Here is a 9,966-nt window from a genome sequence, read left to right as displayed (position 1 = left end):
TCACCGGACGCTCTTAAAGGGGCACCGAACGCTCAACACCTGCGTCTGGTGCTCCAAAGTCAGCCACATGTCAGAGTCTAACGGTAACCTGCAGAGCGCCGGACGCTGAGCAAGATGCCACCGGACGCGTCTGGTGTACACCGGTCCTAAACAAACAGAGGTCTGCAGAAACACAGAGTCACCGGACGCTGAGCACCGGACCGTCCGGTGCTCACCGGACTTAAAATCAGAGAGCTCTGCAAAACGCTCAGGCCACCGGACGCACACCACCGGACGCTCCCTGAGCGTCCCACCGGACGCACACCACCGGACGCTCCCTGAGCGTCCGGTGCTTCCAGTCAAACACACCGGCCAAAGTAAGATAGCATCGGACGCATGAACATGAGCTCCCCTGCGTCCGGTGTTCACCGTCTGGTGCTTAACCCTAGCACCACAGCACACCGGACGCACAACCTCTGCGTCTGGTGCCTCAGCGGCCAGCGTCCGGTGAGTGTTTCTATGTGAGGAACACTCCCGCGACTTCTCTAAATTTCCCACCGGCGCAATAGAAAAGATGCACTTCATTTTCTCGAAAAGCGCCGAATCTCGCCTCGCAAGCTCGGCGGGAGGGAGAGAGGAACCCATCCTCTCTCTACACTTCAAACTCCACCTACTTCTCAAAGTGTGCCAACACTACAATGTGTAAACCAAAATGTTCATGTGTGTTAGCATTTTCACAATCATTTTCTTCGAAGGGGTCAAGTTAGCTCACTAGGTTCTAAATGCATGCACATGAACAATGACACCTAGTGACACTTGATAACCGCTTAGCCAAAGAATTCCCCTCTTTATAGTACGGCTATCTATCCTAAATGTGATCACACCCTCTATGGTGTCTTGATCACCAAAACCAAAACCCTAAGCAATACCTTTGCCTTGATCTCCATAGGGTTTTGTTTTTCTCTTTCTTCTTTTCCAAGTTGAGGCTTGATCATCTTGTGGTCATCACCATCATTACCATGATCATCACTTGCTCCATCACTTGGCATGTACCAACCTCATTAAGTCTACACACTTAGTATAGAGGTTAGTACCAGGGTTTTATCAATTATCCAAACCAAACTAGGGCTTTCAGTGGCTGCCCAAGTTGACTAGGTTATTGTTGGGTTCTTCGTCCCCACGTCACGTGATCACGGGTTCCTGAGTTCTCGGCATACCAGCTTGGACACAGGCTATCGCATGCCAGACCAAGCACCATCCATACATCCTAGGCAAATTGTAGACCCGATAGAGCAAAAGAAAAGATTTGAGAGAGAAGAGAAAAGAAGAGACAGTGGACTGTTTTTGCGAGTTGGTGAATTGCAGAGCAGGTTTTGTGCGGTTGCTGGTGTGCGGCTTTGCGGACGTGTGGCTTGTGGGGGCCTTGATGAACAGGTCGCATGTGCCACATGCAGCGAGAATCACTGGAGCTGGCAGTTTTTCCCAATGGAAAAAAACTGATGTGGAGACCCACAGTATCACAATATGGGCATGGAAGCAAACAGAGATGCTACTAAAAACAAATTAGAAAACTGATTACCTTCATTCAAGGTAATAAAATTTGAAACTAGAAACATCATAATTTTTAAGAAGGGCGCCCAAACAACTTATGTTAGTATTATGGATTTAGTGCCATAAATTTTAACTATGGTAGCCTACTATACTATTTAAATAATGAATATTTTTATGATCATTTGTTCTCTCCAATATCAAAACCTATATATCCAGTTGCAACGCACGGACATATTTGCTAGTTATTTTAAAAGAAAAAGCAACACTTCACCCTTTTATAGATTTATGGCTAGCTAGAAGGCTTTGTGTAATTTTAGCTATTTTCTATTGACTTTTTTCTGTCTCTTGATTTAACTTTGTAACTCTTTTTACTTTTTATTAAAATTCCAGTAGGGGATTAAACCCCTTATAGGCTCCAAAATTAGAAGGCCTAGTCCTTCGCCAAGCTGAAGGCGAGGGCCCAAGCATGGGGAGCTCCGCCTATGGTTACGAGCCGAGGTTGATCGAGATGGCTTATGCATTTGAAGAGGCTACCAAGGTGCGAAAGCCTCCAACATTGAAGAATTAGAACGTATACATCATCATGAAAGCCGTCTGATGGTGTGAGTTTGGGTGTATTTCTCATTACCTTGGTTCAAACATGGGTAACAAAATACTAAATACACACACTTTTTTTTGACTATGTATTTGGTAGATATGTGAAAGGATCAAGATGCCCAAGAGGGGGGGTGAATTGGGCTTCTCTAAAAATTTAAGCAACCTATAAGCTCCAATTCAACCCCTTGTGCCTAGTGTGACTTAGAGAGCTACCGGATAAAAAGTTTTGCAACCTAGTTCCAATCATATTCTAGCATGGCAATTCTAAGAATGTAAAAGCACAAAGTAAAGCTAGAAGGTAAAGGAGTAGTGGAAGAAATTGCTCGACGATGTTTTGCCGAGGTATCGGAGAGTCGCCACTCTCCACTAGTCCTCGTTGGAGCACCCGCGCAAGGGTCTTGCTCCCCCTTGGTCCGCGCAAGGACCAAGTGCTCTCTACGGGCTGATTCTTCGACACTCCGTCGCGGTGAATCGCCCAAAACCGCTCACAAGCTTGACACGAGCCACCCACAAGAACTCCGGGCGGTCTTCGTGCCTCCAATGACCACCGAACCGTCTAGGTGATGGCGATCACCAAGAGTAACAAGCAAAGAACTCTCACTTGACCCAAAGAAGGCTCTAGAGAGTGGTGGATGCACACTTGACTCTTGGAACTCACTAGAGAAGGATTCTCTTAAGAAATCACTCAAAACTCAATCCTCTCTAGGCTCTTGCAACTCTCTTGCTCCACAACAAGTTTCTCTGATGTTCAAATGGGCAAGAGACCTTTCATGGACGAGGTGGAGGAGTATAAATACTATCCACGAAGTCCAAAGGTCGGCCAACCGTTTTCCACTGAAAACGGGGTCACCGGACGCACATTATGTTGCACCGGATGCACTGCACTGAGCGTCCGGTGCTTCATAACGGCTACCTGTACTTCTCTCTGACAGGTCACCGGACGCTAACTCCCAGCGTCCGGTGCACCGTCCGGTGCTCGAGGGAACTTTACAAGCTCCCTGCGCATGGGACCGGACGCTACCCGGTGCGTCCGGTGCTAGCGTCCGGTGCTCAAGGAAGGCTTGCTACCTCCCTGGGTATGGGACCGGACGCTACCCGATGCGTCCGGTGCTAGCGTCCGGTGCCTAACCCTAAGCACCACACTGTTCCAATGGCTAAGGACCTCACCGGACGCACTCACAGAGCGTCCGGTGCAGCGTCCGGTGCCCCTTTGGGCACCCAAACTCCGTCGAAACACGATCGCTCCAAAACGAAGTTGGTTCCTCTCGATCTAAGGACTATCTCTGAGCTGCCTAGTGCTAGGTTTACCAAGTGTGCACCACACCTAAACCTAATGCCTTGCCTAAGTCAAGCTACTAGATCAAAGCCCCTCTTAATAGTACGGTCAAAGGAAAACAAAGTCCTAAACTACTCTAAGTGCCCTTCTTCACCATATGGCACTTAGACCTAGTCTAGTCTTGAAGATGTCCATCCATCCTTTGAAAACCAAAACGATTTCCACTATTAAGTAGGCTTGTACGTCCCTATCCATCGAGTACCTATTTACCATGACCTTACCTATGACTTTGCCTCTACAAAACACACGTTAGTCATAGTAATCAATAATGTCATTAAACACCGAAATCACTTAGGGGCCTAGATGCTCTTTCAATCTCCCCCTTTTTGGTGATTGATGACAACCTCGAGTATGAAAAGAGTTGAGGTTTTTAAAGTGACTTGGTTTCAATAAGCATGTTACAATAAGAACAAAGGGATTAGTCATGCTTATATCAACCAAGTCCAATACCCTGCATACAAATATGTGAGTGGTATATGACAGGATATAAACATAAGGCTCACAAGTACATCGGAGTACAACGCGGAAGCAAAGGTAATATGAGCCAAAACACATGACATTAAGATATCACATTAAGCACAAGTCATGTCTCACAACCAAGGTGTCTCACACAAGTGCAATGCATGAAAGTAAACGTGATGCATGATAAAGTAGCACACACAAAAAGTATCTCAAAAGAATAAACTCATAAACGTGATGCATGATAAAGTAGCACACATAAAAAGTATCTCAAAAGAATAAACTCCTAAACACTCTCTCTAGCTCCCCCTAACTCCTAACTCTCATACGCACTCTCTCCCCCTTTGGCATCAAGCGCCAAAAACCTAAGAAGCCGGTGGAGGAGGCGGAGCAGTGGAGTCCCTCGGCACGGCCACGAAGCGAGCTGCATCATCTGAACTGTCGGCCGTCGAGGCAGAGGAGGTGGAGTGACCCTCTGAAGCTGCAGGAGCTAGTGAAGCGGTCTGGGTCTACTCTGGAGCTGTCACAGGCTGTGCTGGCTGCTCGAGTCTGGCTGACGAAGCACGCACGGGCTCGGTCGCGGTAGCTGTCATCTCTGGTACTGTAGAAGACGGTGCAAGCTGCTCGGACGACGCTAAAGACGACGACAGAAGCTCTGTAGTGGTAACTGGTGCCGTAAAGACTGCAAGGGCCTGCAGAGGAGGAGGCGTAGGGTCACCAGTCAGAGCACTGTAGGTGAAGCTGAGGTGCAGATCTGTCTGCGAGTCCCACACAAGCTGTGACGCTGAAGCTGACTGAGGAGTGAAGCCGGAGCGGAAAGGAGTGAACTGAGGTACCTGCTCAAAGCCTGAAGAAATAGCACCCTGAGAGACCTGGTGCTGTGGCGTCGAGAACGGCTGACTCTGAGCTAGTAGCTGGAGAGGCTGCTGAGACTGGCTCTGAGTCTGAGGTGCTGGAGTAGGCGGCCTGACAGTCGATGTGCCTGGAAGCTGAATCTGCGGTAGCTGAATCCCTGAGGCGGCCATGAGAGCGGCCATCATCGCTGTCTGCTGGGCCTAGAAAGCAAGCTGCTGCTCCTGAAAGGTGAGAAGCTGACGCTGGAGCTCATCCTGCCTGGCCTGCATGGCTGCATTGATGGCAGCCTGATCCCTGTCTCGCCTCGCCTGCTCCTCAGCTGCACGGCGCTGATCTGCCCTCATTCCCTCTAAGATAGCAAGCAGGGCGGGGTCTGAAGCACTCGAAGAACCGCCTGCCTCGTGGTCATGTGCTCTGGGAGGGAGATCTGTCACTGGCGGCTGATAGTCATCATCTGAGCTGTCTGACGCAAAATCACACTCTCCCTCAGCCTCTGCATCGGCGAAAGCTCCAATCACTATGTCCTGCTGCTCCTCTGTCTCTGCAACTGCAGCTGTACTGCGGGTGCCCCTAGGAGAAGGTGGGGGCACCGGTCCACGTGGAGCACGAGGAGGAGGTGCAGCTCTGAGGTCGTGGTGTGCTCGCAGCATCTGCCTGGGGTCGTAGTGAGGGAAGACGATGTCTGACTCTGTCAACTCCCTCTGCAAGTGAGCTGGTAGGGGTAGTGGCCTGGCACGAAGAATCAGCAGGGTAATCCAGTGTGCGTATGACAACTGACGCCGTCCCCTGAAGCTCTCGGAGATGGTGTCCTCTATCTCTGAGACGATCAGATCCCACAAATCAAACTGCGTCTGGGAGATGAGGTGAGCAACGAGCCACTGCTGGATACGAGTGAAGCCGTCTCTGTAGCCTGTCCTGGGGAGAAGAGTCTTTCTCAACACAAAGTCGAGGATCCTAGCTGGACGTGTCAAATCTCCCACTGTCCTGCTGGAGCCCTCCCCAAAAGGTGGACAGAAACAGGGAGCCACGAAGTCAACCGGTGGTATCTCACCACTGTGAGGACGACGAGGGGGATCCACGTTCCCGTAGCACAGCTGGTGAATCCTGGTGGGAGAGGCTCGCAGTCCAAGCACCTCTCTAGCCCTCTGAGCTGTCACTCTGTAGTCTGTCCCCGCCAGTGCGTAGTGAATGTAACTATGGTCTGGAGACACCCACACTGACGCATAGAACTCTCTGACCCACTGCTCACAATAAGTACCAGGGAGTGCTAGCAGCTCTGGGAGTCCGTGGAGGTAAGTGAAATACTGACGAATATCTGCCCCGACCACGTTCCCCAGAATCTCTAGGTCAATCACTCTGTGCTCCCTCAACTGTGCCTGAGAGCGAACCAGTGCCTCGTAGATGTCCTCCTGGACGACAGTGTAGAACCTGGCACCGGCTCTGGGATCCCGAGCAGCTGGGAACCATGTAGGAAACAGAACAAACTGCAGCTGCTGGATCTCTCTTGCTGACACAAGAGAAAGATCCCTGTGGATCTTGACTGGCCTCTGTCGTGAAGCTGGAGTGCCTCTAGCTGGTGTGGCACGAGCAGTGGAGGTATACTGACTCTGCGTACTAGTCCGTGGAGTGGCCTGGTTACGAGCGTGAGTCGACCTCCTGAGGGTCTGCTCCTGCTCCTGCTCCTGTGCTGGACCCTCTGCCTGGGTCTCTGTCTCAGTCTCTGGATCCTCCTGAGCTAGATCCCTGACCACAAGCCTAATCAGCTGTCCTCCAATCGTCACGGTGCCTGGAGGGGATCCATGGAATGCCTCTGTCTCAAGAACTGCACGCCGCTGCCGTGGCGTGAGGTCATCCCCAATGCTCAGGGCACCTGAACGACCACCCCTCTCGGCTGCCTCAGCCGCTGCTGCAACTGCCTCTGCGACCTCTGCATCTCTGTCACTGGCCTTCCGCTTCTTGGTGGCCAGCTTCTTGTCTTTCCCCTTCTCTGCCGCTGACAGGCGACGGGGAGGATCACCTCCACCATCACCTCTTGGGGAACCTCCTGAGCCAGCTGCCGGACCACTGACGTTCTTGGTACGAGCCATTGCAAAACAAGCGTCCGACAAACAACTAACTGACAATGGAGAACAACGCGCTGCAGAGAATAGACAAGATAGGGTATATATAAGAAATTATAACAACTAGAGGTGAGTAAACCCTATAGATCGCAAGAGTAGACGAGGTACGGGAGCGAATTGCTTACGATCCACGGACGAGACGCGTTTCGGATGAAAACTCGCGATCGAAAACTGCCGGAGATCACGAATCCTCTCCACAAGGTGCTATGAAAGATGAACGAGAGCAAACATTGTCAAAAACAACGTTTAACCTCGTTTAGGCATAAAGCCAAACACCTTAGGGGCGTAGCGCAGAGAACTCACCCACACCCTTGAATCTCTGCGTGATTTGGAGAACCACGCGAAGAGAAGAGAGAGGAGAAGATCAGGGGCAGATCTGGCGTGGGGAGAACTTCAAAGGCGCCGAGGATCGACGAACGGATGGGGGCGGCGGCGCTAGGGCACGGAGGAGAAGGGCACGGCTCGGGCGAGATCGAAGGAAGAAAGAGAAACGGCCGCGCGAATCCCCTGGGCGCGGGCTTTAAGCGCCTGCCGCGGGGTCACCGGATGCTCTTAATGTGGCACCAGATGCGTCCGGTGACCACCGGACTCATTTGCAGAGAGATATGCAAAAATTGCATTGCACCGGACGATGGGCACCGGACGCTGGCTTTAGCGTCCGGTGCTTCTGGTCACGCCAGGTGAGCACCGGACGCACCACACCGGACGCTGCAGGGACACTGTTCCTGCGTCCGGTGAGTGTAGTCTGGCACAGTCACCGCACCGGACGCACAGAAACAGCGTCCGGTGCATCGTCCGGTGCTCCTTTGAGCACTTTTCCAACTAAGCACCACGTCCGACTTTGACCCAACCAAGTTCCATTTCCAAAAGCACACAATTAAACACCAAATGGAACTGGTATGAGTGACTTCTCTCAAACTCTCAAATTTTCACAAATATTTAGCCATAGGCTTAGTAGTTTTTATGAAAATAGTTCGAGAAAAACACCAAGGAGCATCGTATGGCCATAAAGCTAGGGGTTTAAATCACAATGAGCTTTGAATGCTCCCCCTATCTATGGACGAACACAGCGGATGCTCAACGAATAACCGAAAAGAAACGGACAACTAACAAGCATGCAAATGATATGAGTTGTAATGCAATACTTGAAAGTAAACTAATGCTTGTCAAGTTTGATCCAAGGTTAAGCTTTTTCACACACACAAGGGGGGTTATCTTAACCATGTTAGACAAGCCCTACATGCAAGTTGGATTTTAGATTTAGTATGCATGATATGCAAAGCAAAAGTTATTTACAAGATTCAACACACAACTTTTATCTTTTAGTGAAGTTGGATAAGTCAAGCACATTAAGTTCATTTCTCAACATACAAAACCTAGCTTCATCTAGGGGTTTTGTGAAGATATCCGCCAATTGATTTTCCGTTCCCACATTCTCTAGAGATATGTCACCTTTAGCAACGTGATCCCTAAGGAAGTGGTAATGTCAATATGTTTTGTGCGGGTGTGTTGAACCGGGTTGTTTGCAAGTTTTACGGCACTTTTGTTGTCACACAACAAAGGTACTTTATCTAGTACTACTTCATAGTCTAGCAAAGTTTGTTTCATGTAGAGTATTTGTGCACAACAAGCACCGGCGGCAATGTATTCCGCCTCGGCCGTTGACAAGGCAACACTATTTTGTTTCTTTGACATCCAAGAGACAAGTGATCTACCTAGGAAATGGCACCCTCTAGATGTGCTTTTTCTATCAATCCGGCACCCGGCATAATCCGAATCGGAATAGCCTACAAGTTGGAATCTTGCACCTTTGGGATACCACAAGCCTAGGCAAGGTGTGTATTTTAGATACCTAAGAATTCTCTTGACCGCAATCAAGTGAGATTCCATAGGCATTGCTTGATATCTTGCACACATACACACACTAAACATTATATCGGGCCTAGATGCGGTGAGGTAGAGTAGACTTCCTATCATGGAGCGATAGAGAGTCTTGTCAATTGGGTTACCTCCCTCATCCAAGTCGAGATGCCCATTTGATGCCATGGGAGTCTTGATTGGCTTGCAATCCATCATCTTGAACCTCTTGAGAAGATCTTGAGTGTACTTCTCTTGAGAGATGAAGACCCCTTCCTTCATTTGCTTGACTTTAAATCCTAGGAAGAAGGATAGCTCGCCAATCATGGACATCTCAAACTCCTTGGACATCAAATCACCAAATTCCTTGCAAAAATCTTCATTAGTAGAGCCAAAGATAATATCATCAACATAAACTTGGCAAATGAAGATTTCCCCATTCATTTTCTTGGTGAAGAGTGTTGTGTCAACTTTCCCAATCTTGAAGCCCTTCTCAATGAGGAAGTCCCTAAGCCTCTCATACCAAGCTCTAGGAGCTTGCTTGAGACCATAGAGAGCCTTGGACAACCGGTAGACATGCTTGGGGTACCTAGGGTCTTCAAAACCGGGGGGTTGCTCAACAAAGACAAGCTCATTAATATAACCATTTAAAAAGGCACTTTTCACATCCATTTGAAATAACTTGATATCATGACTAGATGCATATGCAAGTAGGATACGGATTGCTTCAAGTCTTGCCACCGGTGCAAAGGTTTCACCGAAGTCAAGACCTTCCACTTGTGAAAAGCCTTTTGCCACAAGTCTTGCCTTGTTGCGCACCACTTTGCCTTGATCATCCTTCTTGTTCTGGAAGACCCACTTTGTTCCAATCACTCTTGCATCTTTGGGTCGCTCTTCAAGTGTCCATACTTGGTTGCGAGAGAAGTTGTTCAACTCCTCTTGCATGGCCATGATCCAGTCCGCATCACGAAGAGCTTCCTCTATAGTCTTTGGTTCATCTTCAAGAGACACAAAAGCGTGATGTTCAATAAATAAAGCATGTCTAGAACGAGTAGTTACACCACGTGATGGACTCCCGATGATGAGATCTTGAGAGTGATCTTGAAGGAGATGTGATGTTCTTCTTGGCGCCACTTGAGGGGTTGGTTGGGGAGCATCAACATCTTGTGCTTGTGCCACCGCTTGCTCATGAGTGACTTGGGTGTCTTCATG

Source organism: Sorghum bicolor, chromosome 6, assembly GCF_000003195.3.
Source record: "Sorghum bicolor cultivar BTx623 chromosome 6, Sorghum_bicolor_NCBIv3, whole genome shotgun sequence".
NCBI lineage: Eukaryota > Viridiplantae > Streptophyta > Magnoliopsida > Poales > Poaceae > Sorghum > Sorghum bicolor.
The sequence above is the reverse complement of the archived record's forward strand: the minus strand, read 5'-3'. Positions refer to the sequence as shown.